Consider the following 19,572-nt stretch of genomic DNA (forward strand, 5'->3'; position numbering starts at 1 on the left):
GTGGCCCTGTTCTGCTTTTGGAGAAAGACAGCTTGGAGGGCTGAGGTGGCTATTGGCTAGTTTCAGCCGCCCTGAGAACTTTGGGGTTCTAGTGTCTTGGAGTGGTTCCAAACCATGAATTTCACTGAGGAGAAACAGAGTCTATTCCTTCTGTAGAATGTCATTTCAGAGCAAAGACTCCATAGATGAACTGAGTACATCTATGTACTATCCAGCTAAAAAGACCAGTTGTAGAACAGGCTGGCCTTGAACTCAGAGACCTGCTTGCCACTGCCTCCCAAGTGCTGGGATTTCATCCTGAGTGGGGTAACCCAGACATAGAAAGACAAATATGGTATGTACTCACTCACAAATGGATATTAGGCATAGAGCAAAGGATAAGCAGCCTACAAGGAGGACCCTATAAGAAACATACATGGACCCGCGAGAAGGGGGAAAGGACAAGATCTGAGTAAATTGGGAGGCAGGAGAAAGAGGACAGGGAGAAGGGGAGGGGGAGGAGAAGAAGAGGGATCAGAAAGGTCCAGTTGGGAAGAACAGAGAAGGAAAGCAAGAAAAGAGATACCTTAATAGAGGGAGCCATTATGGGTTTAACAAGAAACCTGGCACTAGGGAAATCTATAGGAATCCACAAAGATGACACCAACTCAGAATCTAAGCAATCACAGAGAGGCTATCTTAAATGCCCTTCCCCTATAATGAGACTGATGACTACCTTAAATGCCATCCTAGAGCCTTCACCCAGTAGCTGATGGAAGAATAAGCAGAGATTCACAGCAAAGCACTGAGCTGAACTCCTGGAGTCCAGTTGTAGAAAGGGAGGAGTGAAGAGCAAAGGGGTGAAGACCAGGATGGTGAACCCACAGAAACAGCTGACCTGAACAAGGGGGAGCTCATGGACCCAGTCTGTTAGCTGGAACCAGCCTAGGAGTGACCCAGACTCCCTGAACATGGGTGCTAACTGGGGGGCTTGGGCAGTTTTGGGGGTCTCTTTCAGTGGAACCACTATTTATCCCTAATGCATGAATGGACTTTTAGGAGTCCACTCCCTATAGAGGAATACTCTCTCAGTCTAGATACACAGGGGAGGGCCCAGGTCCTGCTCTAAATGATATGACAGAGTTTGATGATCCCTCTTGGGAGTCCTCACCCTCCCTGAGGAGTGGATCCAAGTGGAGGTGCAATGGGGCAGGGTGGCTCAGGTGGCGGCAGTGAGAGGACAGAAGAGAGAGGGAATGGGATTGGTATGTAAAATAAGATTGAATAAAATAAAAGTAAAATAAAAAACAACAAAAAACTATTGGGATTTACCAAAAAGAAAAAAAAAGGGGGGGGGTGCTCCACATTCCAGCTTCCTGTGATCATTTCTTAATATTTTGTTTTCAGCTATTGGTGCACATGCATTTAGTTATCCATGGAAGCAGAGGGGAGATTGCATTTCCAAGGCCTGTACTCTGTGAGCTGTAAGACATGGATGCTGAGAACTGAACCTAACTCCTCAGTTGCTAAGGCCTCTTAATCACAGAACCATTCCCACTATAGTTCTTTGTTCGTTTGGTTTGGTTTGAGTTGGGTTTTTATTTTTATTTTATTTATTTATTTATTTATTTATTTATTTATTTATTTGAGAATGGGTTTCTCTGTGTAGTTCTGGTTGTCCTGGAACTCTCTCTCCAGACCAGGCCGGCCTTGAACTCACAGTTCTGCCTGCCTTTGCCTCCCAAGGGCTGGGATTAAAGGCATGTGCCACCACAGCCCCAGGCTGACTCTACTTCTCCTGAAACACATGGAGGGAAGCTGCAGACACTTTCTGGGGCCTGGGAACATCTTCCCTCATATGTCTCACTTTGTGTTTATCAACTCATCTCTGATCAGTTAGCTTTTGCTTCGAATAAAGTTTCCCAGCCTGTCTGCAAACTGCCCAGCTTTTAATTTACTCTTGAATCTGGGGGCCAGGACCCCATATTAACAAATCTAGACTTCAACCAGTGACAACAAACCATACTTTAGCCAGTGTGGTGGCGTGTGTCATGCCTCTAATCCCAACTCTTAGGAAGTGGGAGCAGCAGACTCAAGAGCTTCAGGTCATCCTCAGATACATCAGGACTAGCTGAGCTAAGTGGGATACTGTTTCAAAATAAGAGAAAAAGCAAATAACAACACAAAAAAAGCACTCCAATCTGGCTCTTGAGCAGAGATAGAAATTACAAAATCCTATGAGAGTTAGGTGTGGTGGCACAACCTTTAATCCCAGGACCCAGGATGCAGACTGATTTCTGTCAGTTTGAGGCCAGCCTGGTTTCCAGAGTGAATTCTAGTCCTTCGAGAGCATCATACTGAGATGCTCTTTGCAGAAAGAGAAGGAGAAGGAAAAAAAAAAGAAAGTATGCACTGAGGCAGCCTCTACCAGGACAGGACTCTGCTCACAAAGGCCTTGCAGATGTTTGACTTCAGCATCATTCAGTGGGATAGCGATGCACATGTTAGAGATAGTGAGATTCTTGGGAAGAGCTGCATCCCTCCTAAAGATCAGTCTGGCAGTGCTCAGGAAAACTAGACTTCATCACTGAGTTATTAGTTACTCTTGTGTTCCTGACCAAAACAGGGGAGGAAAGATTTAATCTGCTCCATGGCTTCCCTCAGAAGCAGAGGCAGGCAGGTCTCTGTGAGTTCCAGGTCAGACTGTTCTACATAATTAGTTCCAGTCAAGGATACCCACAAACAGAGCCTGTCTCAAAATACCACAGGGCTGGGGAGAGGAAGAAGTAGAGAAAGGGGCTACAATAAAAGGCCAGGGCAGGATAGGGAATGAAAAATACACATATTCACAATCACCTGCTTCCTCTGACTGGACACCACCTCCAAATAATTCCATCATATTATAAATCTATCCAGAGATCAACTAATCCATTACATCAGACCTCTGAAAATCTAATTGTCTAAGGGGATGCCACCATTAGTCTGCTCAGAGATTGGCTTCGCTAATCATCTAATTGTTTCTTAATCCTGCCAAGATGATGATTTAATTTAACCTTTATTATAGCAATTCTTCTCAAGGGTACAGTCCTAGAGAAATTCTCTCACAAAGTCCTAAGGTACTGTTGTATTTGAAGATAGCTGTGAGTATCCACTGTGGTTCAGGAGATGTGGATCAGGAGAAAGAGTGTGTCTGGAAAGCCCACTGAAGCCAGTGTACACAGATGAAGACAGCAGGTGAGATCTGTATACGAAGATTCAGAGAAGTTGCAAATGGACAGAAAAGTCTGAATTAAAAACAGATACATATCTTGGGCTGGAGAGATGGCTCAGAGGTTAAGAGTGCTGGCTGCTCTTCCAGAGGTCCTGAGTTCAATTCCCAGCAACCACATGGTGGCTCACAAGCATCTGTTTTGAGATGTGGTGCCCTCTTCTTGTGTGCAGATATACATGGAAGCAGAATGTTATATACATAATAAATAAATAAAATCTTAAAAAAAACCAGATACATATCTTGATGGCCTTTCATGACATCTTTTATGTGATTTAAAAATATTGACTTTAATTAAAGCACTTAGTAGGCAGAGGCAGGAGGAACTCTCTATGAGTTCAAGGGCAGCCTCATCTGAATAGTGATTTCCAGGACAGGCAGAGCTACATAAAGAAACCCTATGTCATATATACATATACACATACATACAAACACACACATATATACATGTATATATGTACATATATACATACATACATACATACATACATACATACATACATACTCATGTACATGTACTGGCGAGATGGTTCAGCAGTTAGGAGCACTGACTGTCCTGGTTTCAGATGTCGAAACCACGCCCACATGGCAGCTCACAATCATCTATAATTCCTGTTCCTGGGGATCTAAAGTGCACTTCATCCGACTCAGGCACCAGACATGCATGTAATATGGACTTTCATGCTGACAAAATGCCTATTCACATGTAAAAATCTAAAATAATGAAAAATACATGCAAAATGAATTCCATAAGACTGAATTTTTTTTAAAAAAATAGACCTTTAAAAAATACTAATGGGGATGGAGAGATGGTTCGGGGTTTAAGAGCACTGGCTGGTCCTCCAGAGGTCTTGAGTTCAATTTCTGGCACTCACATGGTGGCTCACAACCATCTGTAATAGGATTGGGTGCTGTTTTCTGGAGTGCAGACAAACATGCAGATGGAGCACTCATGTCCACAACACACTAATCTTTACGAAAGAGGAGAAGCAAGAATAGCAGCTTCTCTGCCCAAAGTCAAGGGCAAGACTCCCGAGGGCCTCAACATTGTTCTCATCTCATCTCATAAGTATTGCTACTTTTTGTTTTTTTGGTTTGTTTGTTTGATTTTTCTTTTCTTTCTTTCTTTTTTTTTGTTTTTTTTGTTTTTGTTTTTTGAGACAGGGTTTCTCTGTGTAGCTTTGGAGCCTATCCTGGCACTCGCTCTGAAGACCACGTTAGCCTCGAACACACAGAGATCCGCCTGCCTCTGCCTCCCGAGTGCTGGGATTAAATCGTGTGCCACCAACGCCCGGCAAAATACTTTATTTAACTTTATTTTATGTGCATTGGTGGAATGATACCAGATCTCCTGGAACTGGAGTTATAGACAGGTGTGAGCTGCCATATGGATGCTGGATATAGAACCCAGGTCCTCTGGAAGAGCAGCTACTGCTCAAACCACTGAACCATCTCTCCAGTCCTGATTATTCTGTTCTTGGGGGTGGGGGTTCCAGACAGGGTTTTTCTGTGGCTTTGGAGGCTGTCCTGGAACTCACTGTGTAGAGTATGCTGGCCTCAAACCCACAGAGATCGCCTGCCGATTACTGGGATTAAAGGCATGGGCCATCACTGCCCGGCTTGTTTGTTTGATTTTTCTAGACAGGAATTTTCTGTGTAGCTCTGGATGTTCAGGAACTGCCTCTGTAAACCATGTTGGCCTTGAACTCACAGAGATCCTCCTGCCTCTGCCTCTGCCTCCGGAGAGCTGGGATTAAAGGCGTGTGCCAGCACATCCCAGAGGCAAAGGACTCTTTACTCAGGCAATTTAATTAAGGCTCTCAGTGTTTCCTGCTCATTTTTTCATTCCAGAAATTTTGGGCAGTACCTCCCCAAAAGATTCTATTTGAGTCCACCTAATCAGGATTAGGCTCTGAACCAATTGGTATGCAAATGCGTGCTAATTCTCACAGGGTCCGAGTTTAGTACCTGTAGTCACCTTCCACAGAACAAGACATTAAAAAAAAGCAGCTTCAGGGCTGGAGAGCATCTGTTTCTCTTAGCTTGCTCTGCTGCTTAGCTCCTTTGGGTAGCTGAAGCTATGGCTTTTCCTCCACCAGCCTTGGAGGATCTGTCTGCAGGGTGATACTACCCAGAGCCCCACATGCCGCCAAACATGAATCGAGGAACAAGTTTGGGCCTGGGCACTGGATAATTTTGAGGCACTGGGTCACCCCTCATGACTGGGCCAGCACCCCCAGTGCCTTGGAAGCATAGCCACACTGGGCAGAGCCTCATTTGGAGCTGAGTTGGATCAGAAGCGCTATAGAGAGCCACATGTAAAGGAGCCAAAGGTTGAAACTGCAGAGAGGCTTTGGGCTCCTCAAGAAGTAAGAGGCACTTTCAGGAGAGGGGCCCACTGGGAGCTGAACCAGCCAGAAGATGAAAGCGTCCACAGTGGTGGAGAAATGCGGTGCCCAGAATGAATCCTGGAACCCAGGTCGCTCCCGGAAACTGCTAAAGGCAGAGGCTTACACGAGAGAGAGGGAACCTGGAAAGAAAAGACACCCAAACCATGAATAGCATCGACCATGGCATCCTTCTCTCTATTCCCTGGAAGGAGCCAGAGAATCCCTGGAGAGAGCTCTTCCATGGGCTTACAAAGGAGACTTAGAGGACTGTGCCCTGCACCTTGAAGTGTATTTTGTCCTCTCTTGACTGTTCAAAGGTTTCTCTTCTTACAATTACTTTGTTAAGGAATTCTGTCTTAAATCTGTGTGGACTGATTACATTCTGATGGAAAGCGTACCTAAATAAAATCTTTCACCACTACCTGTGTAATTCTTTTTCAAGGGCAAAGTCAGGATTGGAATCTGGGATAGGGAGTGGTTAGTAATCAAGTCAGAATTGAATTTCCCTGTGGTGTTGGTGGAGTTTGTGGGGGTGATGGGAAGTTGTGGATATTGACAGGGTTGGCAGTGACAAATGGGCGGTCCACCTACTAGGATATCTTAATTAAATATCTCTTTCTAGAAAAGACAACGTGAAAGTGTGAATTACAGTGTCATAAGTGGGCCTGTAAGTGATCTGCTGACTACAATGACAAGGAAAGAGTAATTTGATTTTGGAACTTCTGCGTTGACAACCAAGAAATGACAGGATGTCCGGTCCAGAACATATCCCTGCAAGTCCTGTCATTTCAGATACTAACTGCATACTTTTGACTATCAGATCCAACAAATGGGAGGTTTGTGGATGAGTTCAAGGAACAAGACCTATCTGGTTTATAATGTAAAAAGTAAAGATTCTTGCCAGAGCCACGTGTAGTTGTGTGCACCTGTAATCCCAGCCCTCTGGAGGCAGGCAGATCTCAGTTATAGGCTAGACTGGTCTACATAGTGTGTCCCAGGGCAGCAAGGGCTACATAGTGAGACCCTGTCTCCAAAGGGGTGGGCTCTTTTCAGGTTGGGGAGAGAGGTGAGCTGAGAAGGATTTCAGAGGTGACAGGTTCTTTTTTTTTTTTTTCCTCAGACAGGGTTTCTCTGTAGCTTTGCAGCCAGTCCAGGAACTCTTTCTGTGGACCAGGGCTGGCCTTGAACTCACAGAGATCCTCCTGTCTCTGCCTCCCCAGTGCTGGAATTGAGGTGTGCCACCACTCCTCTGCCTGGGGGCAGGTTCTTTAATAATGCCAGCACTTGCAAAGGTGTGTGGTGATGTCTGAGTGAAGGGATAGGGTAAAGAGAAGTAGCAACCCTCAGAACCAAGGACATTCCTTGCATTAATAGACTCTAGAGGGTAACTGCTCAGCTTGGCAGAGCAGTGAAGGTGTCAGGATACAAAGCTAGCCATACTGTGCACTCTAGGACATGCTAGGAGCAGAACAGCTTAGAGAAGCTGTAAGATAGGATGTAAAACGGGGCTAATGCCATCTATAGAAGCAGCCCAGGATCTAACAGTTCAGGGATCCCACAGTGAGAAGGGGGGTGAGAATGTGTGGATCCATGGACAATGGTGCCTACAGGACATCTGGATACCTGGACTCTGTAGACTGGAGGCTTATTTATTAGGGTTGTAGCACAATTCACGAAGGTCATGCCTTAATTTCATGTTACTCACTCTGTAGACCAGGCTGGCCTTGAACTCACAGAAATATGCCTGTCTCTGCCTCCCGAGTGCTGGGATTAAAGGCGAGAGCCAACATTGCCCTGCTAGACAGGATCTCTTGTAGTCCCAGCTGCCCTGCAACTAACTATACAGACAAAGGTCACCTTAAATGTTTAAAAATTAGAACCTACAAGAATTTTTTACTCACAGCTTGTCATTTCTTTAACTTTCAGGCCTGCATTACACTTGTTCCTTATTTCAGCTGCCAAAAAAACACAGACCTTAGGGCAGGCGCCACATCCAATAATCGATGATCAACAAAAATTAACTCAGTGGCATCTTCCAAGACATTTTGTCTCATAATGCTTGGGGCATTTCTTTTTTGCATTACTGGAGTTTTGCTTATATATTATTGTTTTCTAATTTTTGTTTTTATGAGGTCTGTGGAGGGATTGGTGGTGGTTTTCTTTGTGTGTGTGTGTGTGTGTGTGTGTGTGTGTGTGTGTGTGTTTTTAATTCTGATTTGTTTTTAAATTTGCTTGTTTGTTTTCTGAAGAGAGAAAGGAGGTATTGGATGGGTAGGGTGGATCTGAGATGAGATGGGACAGAGGAAAATGTGATCAGAATCTATTGTTTTAAAAAAGGCAGGTGGTGGTGGCTCACACCTTTAATACCAACACTCGCTGGCAGAGGCAGGCAGATCTCTATAAGTCCAAGGCCAGCCTGGTCTACAAAGCTACACAGAGAAACTTTGTCACACACACAAAAATGTTGATAAAGAATCTATTGTGGAAAAAAAAGAATCTATTGTGTTAATAAAACATTATTTTAAATAAAAAATAAAGACAGACTCTGAGGAGCAGCCCTGGATGAGTTTCCCCCGGTCTTGATTCTGTGATATCTCATAAAGAACTAAGGAGTGTGCATTCTAGGGATATGTAAGCAGAACAGAAAATGTTTTACCCTAGAACACTGCCTTCTTAGCAAATTTTGGGTTAGATGGAAGCACGTGATAGATAAGAAGGAGAAACCGTATATGATGTGCTTCATTGCTACCAGCAGTTTCTCTTCCTCCTGGGTTTTCTGTTTGTTTGTTTTGAGACAGGGTCTCTCCATGAAACCCTGGCTGTCCTGAAACTCCTATGTAGACCAGGCTGGCCTCTAACTCAGAGATGCCCCAGCCTCTGCCTCCTGAGTGCTGGGATTCAAGGCTTCTGCCACCACAACTGGCTGTATTTTAAAAATATTTGGATATATTTGCTCCTGTGTGATGTAACTTTTAAAATGGCATTTTGAAATTTTTATCACTTACTTTTATTTAAGTGTTTCATTTATTTAGTTAGTTTTCTTTCCACCAAGACAGTGTTTCTCTGTGTAGTCCTGTCTGTCCTGGAACTCACTCTGTCCACCAGGCAGGACTGCAACTCAGATATCCACCTGCCTGAGCCTCCAAAGTGCCAGAATGAAAGGTGTGAGCCACCACTGCTCAGAATCTTTTTATTTCTTATTTGTGAGTGTTACTTGTGGTGTGTGTGTGTGAGAGAGAGAGAGAGAGAGAGAGAGAGAGAGAGAGAGAGAGAGAGAGAGAGTACAGGCATGCTAGAGCCACAGCTGGCTGTGGAGGTCAGGGCACAGCCATCAAGAATCAGTATGCGTCCACCATGGTGGTCGGTGGGATCAAATCCAGGTTTTAACAATTATATACCTTCATTTGCTGAGGCATTTCAATCCCTGAATTTATTGCATTTATTTATTTATTTATTTATTTATTTATTTATTTATTTATTTATCTGTGTGTGCTTAGATCCTAGAACACCCATCCACCCACCCCCACCCATCATTCATCCCTCCATCCATCCATCCATCCATCCATCCATCCATCCATCCACTCATTTATTTCCCACTGCGGATTTTCTTGAGAACCTCCACTGAGCTCCTTATTTCTAAGTGTTCTTATTGGTGCAGAAGCCAAAATGCAAAGCTAGGGCACCCTCCCAGGGCAACCGAACTCGCAGCGATGGTACTGTCTGTCCACAAGGTGGAAGCAGAGGTACAGACTAGAGCGCAAAAGCTCCCAATTTGTGCCTTTCTCCTGGGAAGTCTAACCCAACGTGACATGATTGTCCCTCTAAATACAAACCAAAAACAAGCAAAACGTTTTATTATTTGCAGAAAGAAAGGCGAGATTCCCAGGCAGGTTATTTTTCCACTGGGAAATAGAATGGATGTTTTATTCAGGAGACTTCAACACAATCTTATCGAAAGATTTAGCAGAAACAGAAGTTTCTGGGCATATGGAACTGAAGATCATGCTTCAACCCTAACTTGAAACACAAAATGCTCCTCAAGTAAATAATTTGTTCTGGTTTTGTTTTTGTTTTGGGGTTTGTGTGTGTGTGTGTGTTTGTGGTTTTACGAGAAAGGGTTTTTATGTGTAAAGTCCTGGCAGTCCTGGCATTTACAATAGGCTGGCCTCAAACTCAGGAGAGCCTCCTGCCTCTGCTGCCTGAGTGCTGGGATTAAAGGCGAGGGGATTTAAAACCTTTGAGCAAAATCCTCTTAAGAAAGAGGGGGATTAGAGCTGGTTTGAACCTGTTCTTGGCTGTTTTCTCTAGAACACTTTTCAAGAAACAAAATCAGCCGGTGGTGACCATAATCATGCTTTAAAGGGACATCAGCTGGCTTGCCTGCAAGCACAGCCACTTGACCACAAAATTTCCTTTGCTGGGTTGTAGCCCCTCCCCACTTGATGCTGGGTTCTTGAGGCATTCCCAGCAGAAGTCTGAAATTGAAAGTGTGGTGCTCAGTGGGAAACCCTTGCTATGCTCCTGACTTAGAAGAGGGACAGGAAGCTGCACGTGGTGATGAGGGAGTCTGTGATCATCAGGGTCTCCTTCTGTTTCAATTTGCCTTTAATTTAAAACTTTATTAAATAAGATAAAATCAGGCCATTTTCTTGCAAGGTATAAAGTCTTCAAGGTCTTGAAGAACACATAATCTCAACTTTAATTGCAAACAAAGTAAGTGGAATGGACATTTTCCAGTTAAATAACTCTCTCTAAATCCAGACTCCATTCCCTGAGAGGTCTAAGAAATCACTCCTGTGAACTAACCACATGTTCCTGTGTGTCCACAGATACCTATTTAAGCTGGGAACCCTGTGTCCAATTCCCCCAGAGATGTGTTTGAAGCTCATCTAGGGGTCAAAGGTGAACGCAGTAATACCACTCTTACCGCCCCCCCCAGAACATTCTCTTTGTTCTCACAATCCTGCTAGGATCTCATAAGGACAAGGGAGCAGGTCCAGACTTAGCAATGACCAGGCTGGAAGAGAATAGATCATAACTGACCTGCATCCACCCAATCTATCCTGGTCACAAGGGTGGCTATCCCGCTGACCTGTAGATACTCAAGCAATATCTAAACCACACACCTTCTTCATCCCCAATACTAAAACAACATTCACACAGGTCAGAGATCCACAGTGACAAAGCAAAGAAAAATTAACTGGATTTGTTAATTATCCATTCCATCTCTGTGGGATTCAAACTGCAAATTGTCTACATGTTCGCATTTCCACTGAATGATATATTGCAATGTCTAGAAATCAAACAAAGCTGATATAGAGGATGCTGAACTATGATTTTCCAAATAATTCCCATTAGACGTTGCTACAAAAGTACTGTTTTGTCATCTTTGTACAAGAAACAGAAGCTCTGCAGGATTGTCTTGTATTTCTATTGTTGAAGAATTACACTCCCAGGTCAGCTCTTTACAAAACAACTTATGGAAGGCTGCCAGTTTCTCAATGAAGCCAAGATATATTATCCCAGTCTTCAAACCTCTGTCAAAAGGTCCAGGTGAGCCAGGGGGTGGTGGCCCATGCCTTTAATCTCAGCATTTGGGAGGCAGAGGCAGGTGGATCACTATGAGTGCCAGGCCAGCCTGATCTACAAATTGAGTTCCAGAGGAGCCAGGCTGTTTCAACCCTGTCTTGAAAGAAAAAATAAAAAGTCCAGGTGATGTGAATTAAAGAAAATGTTGAAAATTAAAAAAAAAAGATGTAGGACAGTATTTTTTTGGTGTGCTTATTTTGTTTCCTACATAGAGTCCTCAAAAATGAAACTCAGAGAGCAAACTTGAAGACTGAAGACTTAAAAATGATATTTCAATATCCTCCTCACACCCACATTAATGTGATCACTCTCTAGCCTGGCATGTGGCATACTGCATAGGTTAGGGGCTGCTGGGGAACAATCATTTAAAATTTCTGGGAATACTGAAAAATCAAAATGGCCATCCATAGTCCAACAAAGTCTAAAACCATCTTAGACTCACAACGGATGTTGATCATCCACTCCCATAGCATGGTGTAGGGGACAAGTTGATAGTGGATGGAAAGGGCCAGCAGTGCAGAGTGAGAGCCGCTAACTTCCCAGTCATTTCCAGCACAGGTGACATCCAAGAGAAATATCCTAAAGATTCTCCCAATTTCTGAGCACTGTTTTACGTAACTGTTCCCTTTTATTCTCCACAATTTCAGTGTGGATATTTTCTTCCTTCCTTCCTTCTTTCCTTCATTTCTTCCTTCCTTCCTTCCTTCCTTCCTTCCTTCCTTCCTTCCTTCCTCCCTCCCTCTCTCGAACCCTCCCTCCTTCCCTCCCTATCTCCCTTCCTTCCTTCCTTCTCTCTTCCTTCATCTCACTACATTGCCCTGTCTTTTCTAGGACTCACAGAGATCCACCTGGTGGACTTAAAGGCCTGTGTGACCATGCCTAGCTTAGATCCATTTACTACTGAGAGGCTAGACTTCCTGGAATACCAACAGCTGAAGTAAGGATTATAAACTGTCAACCTCTTCCACAATGTCCCGCCCTCTCAAGGCTAGGAGGCTGGATTCTCTGTGTCTGAGTCAGCTCTGCCATGACCTTCCACCTGAGCCAGTCCTGCTCTGCAAATGAGTTCAGATCTGCTGCAGAAATTTGGGATTTGGAATTTGCTAAAATAGAAAAACTCTCCTGGTCAGGAGTGGTGGCACATGCCTCTCATCCCCACACTAGGGAGGCAAGGATGAGTGAACCTGAGTCCAGGAGCAGCCTAGTCTACATAGAGTTCCAGAACAGACAAGATACACTGAACTTTGGTCTCAAAGTAAAGCAAACAAAAAAGGCACCCCTGGGGTAGTGTGCACCTCAAGGAGACCTAACATATCAATTCTCCTGGGACAAAGGCTGCAGGTGTATATGGAGAGTCATCACAGCATGCATTTGAGTAGGGAATCCAGGCTGGAGGAAGAAGGGCAAAGTGGAAGCTGCAGGTGGCCCCTGTGTTAATTTGAAGGGAAGAAGGGTCTGAGGTAGCTCTGTAGTCCTCCATGCTCTCAGCACAAAGGTCCCAAAGTTCTCCAGGTTACTCCCTGTGTACTGTTATCTGATACCCCAGCACATGTGAGCACCAAGATGCCTACCAGGCTCAGGGAAGATTTCCTTAAAAAAAAAAAAAAAAAAAAAAGAACCAAAGTGCCCTGTGACCAACATAGAAAAATAGTACTGCATCCTCATCTGTGTCCATTCCACCTTTCTTATTGTCCCCAGGGCCATCCCATGAACAACACATTTCCAGGTGTTTAAGACTTTTATTAAGAAAGCTGAAAAAATTACAAATATCTGCAAAGAGAAAACTGCTTTGTGTATTAGCAGAGGCAGGGCTGTTGCTGTAACATCTGGAGCTCAGAGGATCAATTAAGTGCAAATCTTAGATGGCATCAGGTCTCCTGAGTTTCAGGCGGTTTTTGCTCTTCAGCCCAAAAGCCTTTGGAAGCCATGGCCAGCAGCTAAGGCTCCCAGGCCTGTCAGGAGAAGCATCACGCTCAGGGCAGTCTCCACCATCACAGGTCTCAGGTTCCAGTTCTTTCTCAGACGTGCTGCGAAGTCCCCTCAAGGGTTCATTTGTCTCCTCGACATTGCTGTCTTTGTCCTTATCCACCTCTCCTGGGGGCATCTGGGGCTCCTTCTGACTCTCACTTTGGACAACCTCTGCACCCAACTTCCTGGCATAATTCACTCTGGGGTGGTATCTCAGGCAATCCCACCTAGGAAGTCCACAGGGAAGGGGAAACAGTTCCCCAGCAACAGACCAGCCATTCTCAAAGCAGTGGCTTGATTGTGCATAGAAATATGGTGGCCAGGACTGGAAATACCGTGGACTCAGGGTTGGCAGGAAGTGTGGACTTCCTGGTGTGTGCTGTGAAGAATCTGACATGTCTTCCACAAAACAGGGGCAGACCAGTTCTGTTGTCTTGGCTTCACCGATGTAACACAGACAGCAACTCCTGGAGCCTCTGATTGAGAAGTCAGTTAGTTAACTTTTTAATCCTCTAACTTCTAGGCCCCTCCCAACCAGTATTGTGCAGGATGCTGGAATGTAACTTCATAACCCCATCAGTTATTGGCATTATATAGGGAGTGAACTCTGAAGATCCTGATGCTGTATGTCTTTAATCCCACTGGGGAAATCAGCCAGCAGGTAGATAGATCTCCGATTTCAAGATCAGCCTGATCTACAGAGCTAGCTCCAGAACAGCAAAGGCTATACGGGGAAACTCTGTCTTGAAAACAATAAAAAAGCTGGGCATTGGTGGTGCACGCCTTTAATTCTAGCCCTCGGGCAGAGGCAGGAGTATCTCTGCGAGTCAGAGACCAGCCTGGTCTACAAGAGCTAGTTCCAGGACAGCCTCCAAAAGCCACAGAGAAACACTGTCTCAAAAAACAACAACAACAAAAAAAACAATAAAAAATGAAAACAAAACACAATACAGTGAAGATTGACAAAGTAAATCCTAGCATCCCTGATAAGATTATCTAGAGTTAAACACTATAGAGGACTAATGGAGAGAGCACTAAAGCATGCAGAGGTCTATTTGGGATGTCTGATTTAGAGAATGTGTGTTTTATTTGGAAGTCATTTTTTGTTTGTTCTTTCAAATCTGTGTGCTCTAGAGGAATAGAACTTATAAAATCAATCTTACTTACAGGCTGTGGTCCAGTGAATCCAACAATGACTGGCTATGATCTGAAAGTCCAAGAAGCCTAAAGTTGCTCAGTCCACTAGGCAGGATGTCTCATCAGGTCTTCAGTAATCCCTGGAATCCTTAAGAAGTAAGCTCTGATGCTAGTGAAATAATAGACTTGCTAGCATGGTGAGAGTTCAGGCAAAGTGAAGAAACTTCCTTCTTCCATGTTGTTTTATAGTCTTCCAGCAGAAGGTGTGGCCCGGATTAAAGGTGTGGTGCAGATTAAAGGTGTGTGTTGTCCCAGCTGCATTACAGGAGTGTCTAGTTTAAAGGTGTGTGTTGTCCCAGCTCAAGAGAGCTGCATTAAAGATGTCTTCATACCTAAAGATCTGGATTAGAAAGGGATCTTCCTACTTTAGGCAAAACTACCTCACAGGTGTGTTCTTCAATTCTGGAATATATTTTTTTTTTCTCATTGTCCCCAAGTTACTAAGGAAATGCTGTTGTTCTAAACTGTGTAAGAAAAAAACAAAGGTATAATTGGTTTCTGTTTCTTAGAAATCACAACAGGAAAAATCAAATTGGTATAAGAATTTACAGCAGAGAAAAACCAAAACAGTTGTAAGAAATCACAACTGGAAATATGAAATTGGCATAAGAATTTACAGCAGAGAAAAACCACAATGTTTAAGAAAAAAAGTCACATTATGACCTTTCAGCAGAAATAAACATGGATTTAAGAATATAACGGGGGGCTGGAGAGATGGGTCAGAGGTTAAGAGCACTGGACTGCTCTTCCAGAGGTCCTGAGTTCAATTCCCAGCAACCACATGGTGGCTCACAACCTTCGGTTATGAGATCTGGTGCCCTCTTCTAGTGTGCAGGCAAATCCTCAAACAGAACACTGTATATGTAATGAAAATAAGTAAATAAATTAAAAGAAAAAGTGTAACCGAAGAGAGGGGTAAAACAGCTTGAGATTTCACTGCAGAGAAAAAAACAAAATGGTATGAAAATTTACAGCAGAGAGAAACTAAAACAGTGTTAGTCTTTACAACAGAAGAAAATGAATAAAAAATGGTTTAAGTCTTTACAGCAGTAGGGCTGGAGAGATGGCTCAGTGGTTAAGAGCACTGGCTGCTCTTCCAGAGGTCCTGAGTTCAATTCCCAGCAAACACATGGTGGCTCACAACCATCTGAATGAGATCTGGTGCCCTCTTCTGGCCTGCAGGCATACATGCAGACAGAACACTGTATATATAATAAATAAATTAAGGAAAAAAAAAAAAAAGACTTTACAGAAGTAAAACCAAAATGCTTTAGATTTTACAGCAGGGCCGAGGAAGCTCATCAGCGGGCCACGTGCTGAGTGCTGGTCACTCCCAGGCCCTGGGTAAGGACTGAGACTGGCACCTCCCGTGGCCATAACTGTGCCCTCCAGGAGTGGAGAGGTAAGTTCCCTGAGAGCAGGTCTCCATGTGTGGGCAGGCTTGGCAGGAGAGGCCCCGAGTGGGCAGATGCTTCTCTGGCTGGAGCTTGGAACAGACTCATGGCCAGAGCAGAATGAGTTCAATGGGTGAGGTGAGGTACCTCGAAGACCTCATAACCCAATTCAGACTACTCTCCCCTAACCATTAAAAAAACTTTACAACAACAACAAAAAAAATGGGTTTGATAGCAGAGAAAAAGGAAAAGGGTTTAAGGTTTACATTCAAAGAAAGAAAGAAAGGAAGAAAGAAAGAAAGAAAGAAAGAAAGAAAGAAAGAAAGAAAAAAGTGGTCTATATATCAGAGAATACCCAAGTTTAACAGCAGAAAGAAACCAAAACGGTATCACAATTTACAGCAGACAAAAGACAAACACGATTTAGGACTTTACTGTTTCATTTATTTTATGCTTAAAAGCATCCTTTACTGACAGAACTGGGTGCTATGGTGCAGACCCTTAATCCCAGAACTCTTCCTGTAAAGGAAGGAGGAGGCTGGCTGCAAAGTCCAAGCCAGGCCCTTCAGCACAGCCAGTAGCAGGCATGGTATATCCACCCAGGCAGACCTTGTGGTAAAACCACAAGTTCCTTTTGCTTAATTCTAACATAGTTGATTTGATTATTCCACTTCTTTATCTCCTTGCTTTCCAGGTTATAACTGTGTGACACTGTGTCAGTGTATTTCCCTGTTTCAAATGATCTCATCGTCACAATTCATTTCATCATGTAAATTATGACTGAAAATCAGCCTGAAGTCCTTTCAGCTGCTAGTGTAACTTGAGCTTTAAAGGGAAAGCCCCAGTTTCCAGCGGCCTTACATGCTCATCTCAGTCACTTAGACAACATGCCAATGAGAGAGACAGGGATTTGGCCCTGAGCAAAGCCATGAGTTCTCATCAATGTGGCCACACTGTTCTGAAATTCATGGCACCACAGATTGAAAGCAATGACTGATGTCTAGTCCTTTCCCTGCTCCCGTATGAAGCTAAACAGGTAACCCAAAATAAAATAAAATAAATGATCAAAACAAAAGAGCATTATGAGAAGGGGAGACTGGAGAGAGGGTTCAGTGGTAAGAAAGTTTTGTTGCTCCTCTATAGGAACCAGCACCTTGCTGTGGCTCTCAGTTATCTCTAGCTCTAGTTCTAGGGGATCCAACAGACCAATTTCTGGCCTAAAAAAAAGCACCAGTCATACATATGGAGTATATATACTTATATATATATATATATGTGTGTGTGTGCACATGTAATATGTATGTATATGTGTTTGCACATATTTGCATGTGTGCAAAACAGCCATACACATGTAAGAATCATTAAATAATTTAACTTAATTAATTGAATTATATTTATTAATTTAATTAATTTAAATTAAATCATTAAAATAATTTTAAAAATAAGTCAGAAAATCTCCCAAAAAAATCTCCATGCATTTCTAAATGAAATGTTAAACCTTTTCATACTCTCTCAGCCTTTGTCATGGAGAGTCCACCCTTTCAATGCAATGCCCCTTCAATTAGAGCACACCGTTTTCACAAAAGTCAAATTCAATATAAAGAAAGGTTGTTTCATAAAAGTCCAACAAGTAAAAAAACAAGCTGTCTTTTTTTCATAAATTGTGATCTTTTTATCAATGATTCCATCCACTCCATAAAAGCCCAACTGTGAACAAAAGGGGTCATTTTCATAAAGAATAATTCCTTTATATAAAAGGGGCACCTTTCAAATTAAAAGGCATCGTTTTCATCAAAGCCAATAGTTCTTGTGAAAAGTCAAGCCCATCAATAAAAGCTCAACTGTAAATAAAACTCCACACTTTCCATCCTTTATCTAGAGGTCAGCCTCTTACAAAAGTTTGTTTTTCAGGAGAAGTCCTCTAATGCAAAGTTCGTTCTTTGAAGAAAGGCAGTTTCTAGTCACTTGGCAGACTAGGATTTCAGTGCTGAAGGCATTCTTCAGTTAAAATGAGATGGCAAACGTAATGTTCTCCAGGCCTCTTGGGTGTCTGATGCTTTTGAGACAGAGCCCCCTGTGTTTTTCGGAAATGTGGCTTTCTATGTTGTAAAATTGGGGGGAGGGATTAAACAGAGTGAAAACCATCACACAGCAGGTTGCCAGAAGATAGTGTCTAAGCCTATTTTGGTAATGAAGGATTAAACAGTATTTTTAGATGAAAACCCATCTAAAAGTCAAATATTGGTTCTAAGGTCAACCGTTGGGAATAAGAAAAATCACCTTGTCCCTAGAGCTGCCATTTTGACTTCAGACTCTATTTTACCTATAAGATGAAAAAGGTTCAGGTTCCCAAGCCCTAGAGGAGCTGGGAACCTTCTAGTAGCTGGCCAACCTCTTCCTCAAACAGAAATAGTCCTTGTTCTTCTTCAGTTTCCGGAAACCTTATGGCTGTTGCTAACAACAGAAAGAACAAATGGATCTGATTGGTTGGACTAAAAAGCTTACATTCTTTGTCGGTTGAATCATGGAACATACCGGGAAAGCCCCCAATCTTTGAATCCTAATTGGTAGAAAAACTGTAACTGTGACTTGGAACAGATGTTTGTGGGGTTTGTATTTAAATACTTGGTGAAACGAAAGTTGTGATTTGACTCTAATGAGTCAGTTTTCTGTGCTGCCTGGTAATCACTCCTGCTTTGTCTGCTTGGGTTGATTCGGAGCCTTGGACCACAACACCAGGAGTGCTCCAAAAAGATAAGAACACAACAAAAAGTTTAAAGAGGTCACCTAAAGTTTATTAAAATTAAAGCTAACAACTGGGATATGGTTACCAACGCTTACCAAACCGCAAAATGGATGTTTTATCCGGAGAATTTCTCACAATATCTATTGGGAGTCAGGCTCTTAATTCGAAAACCGATCTTTGCAGAGATTTGATGCTGTTGCTGTTCAAACCGACTCTTTGCCAGCAGTTGCCTTATTTATTTATTTATTTTTAAGCTCAGTCTCCTCTCCCTTGAGGGGTGTCCAGCCGGCCAGCTCGGTAAACACGGAAAGCAGGGGTGAAACTGACCTACCGGGGTGGGAGGCTCAGCTGTCTCTCGGTCCCTTGCAGCCAGAAGTGTGTCTGTGCCCCAAGAAGTCCTTATTCAAATGGACAAGGTACCAAGTTGTTGTTGCCTGGATGTCAGGTTCAGCCAGGCTGGAGATCACAGTTCCCGGATGCGCGAAGCCTTGAGTTTCAGGTCCGGAAGTGGTCAGAAGCTACCTCGGTAGAGCCAGGTCTGTCTATTTCTCAAGGGAGCGATTTCTGTCTGCACATGGCTGCCTGTGGCTCTTGGGCTGCTCCTGACAGTTGAATTTTTTTAAGTCTAACCGATGCACTTCCCCTTTGCTGAAGGCAGAGCCGCAAGCAGAGAAGGAACTCCGTGCAGTGCAAGGCAGGCTAAACTGTCCACTAGCAGAAGTCCACTAGCGCCCCTCCCTTTGCGGACTTCTTGGATCCGATCAGCATGCTCCGCCTTAGGTTTGCTTTTTGGCACCCGTTTGTTTTGGTAGCAATGTTTGGTTTCGGTTTTTAAGAAAGAATTATGTTAATCGATTTCTTCTCGCCTGGAGCATCTGGTGCCCCCAGGGCTCTATGCCATCTGGGTGGATTTCAAGAAAGAAGATAGAACTCACTGGCTGAGGCCGACTCGGCCTCTTTAAGTAAGCTCTGTCTTACTAAACTTTGTAAGACTGAAAAACTGTCACAGAGAAAACGAGAGACAGCTTTGTAAAACTTTAC

This window comes from Cricetulus griseus, chromosome 2 (assembly GCF_003668045.3).
Source record: "Cricetulus griseus strain 17A/GY chromosome 2, alternate assembly CriGri-PICRH-1.0, whole genome shotgun sequence".
NCBI lineage: Eukaryota > Metazoa > Chordata > Mammalia > Rodentia > Cricetidae > Cricetulus > Cricetulus griseus.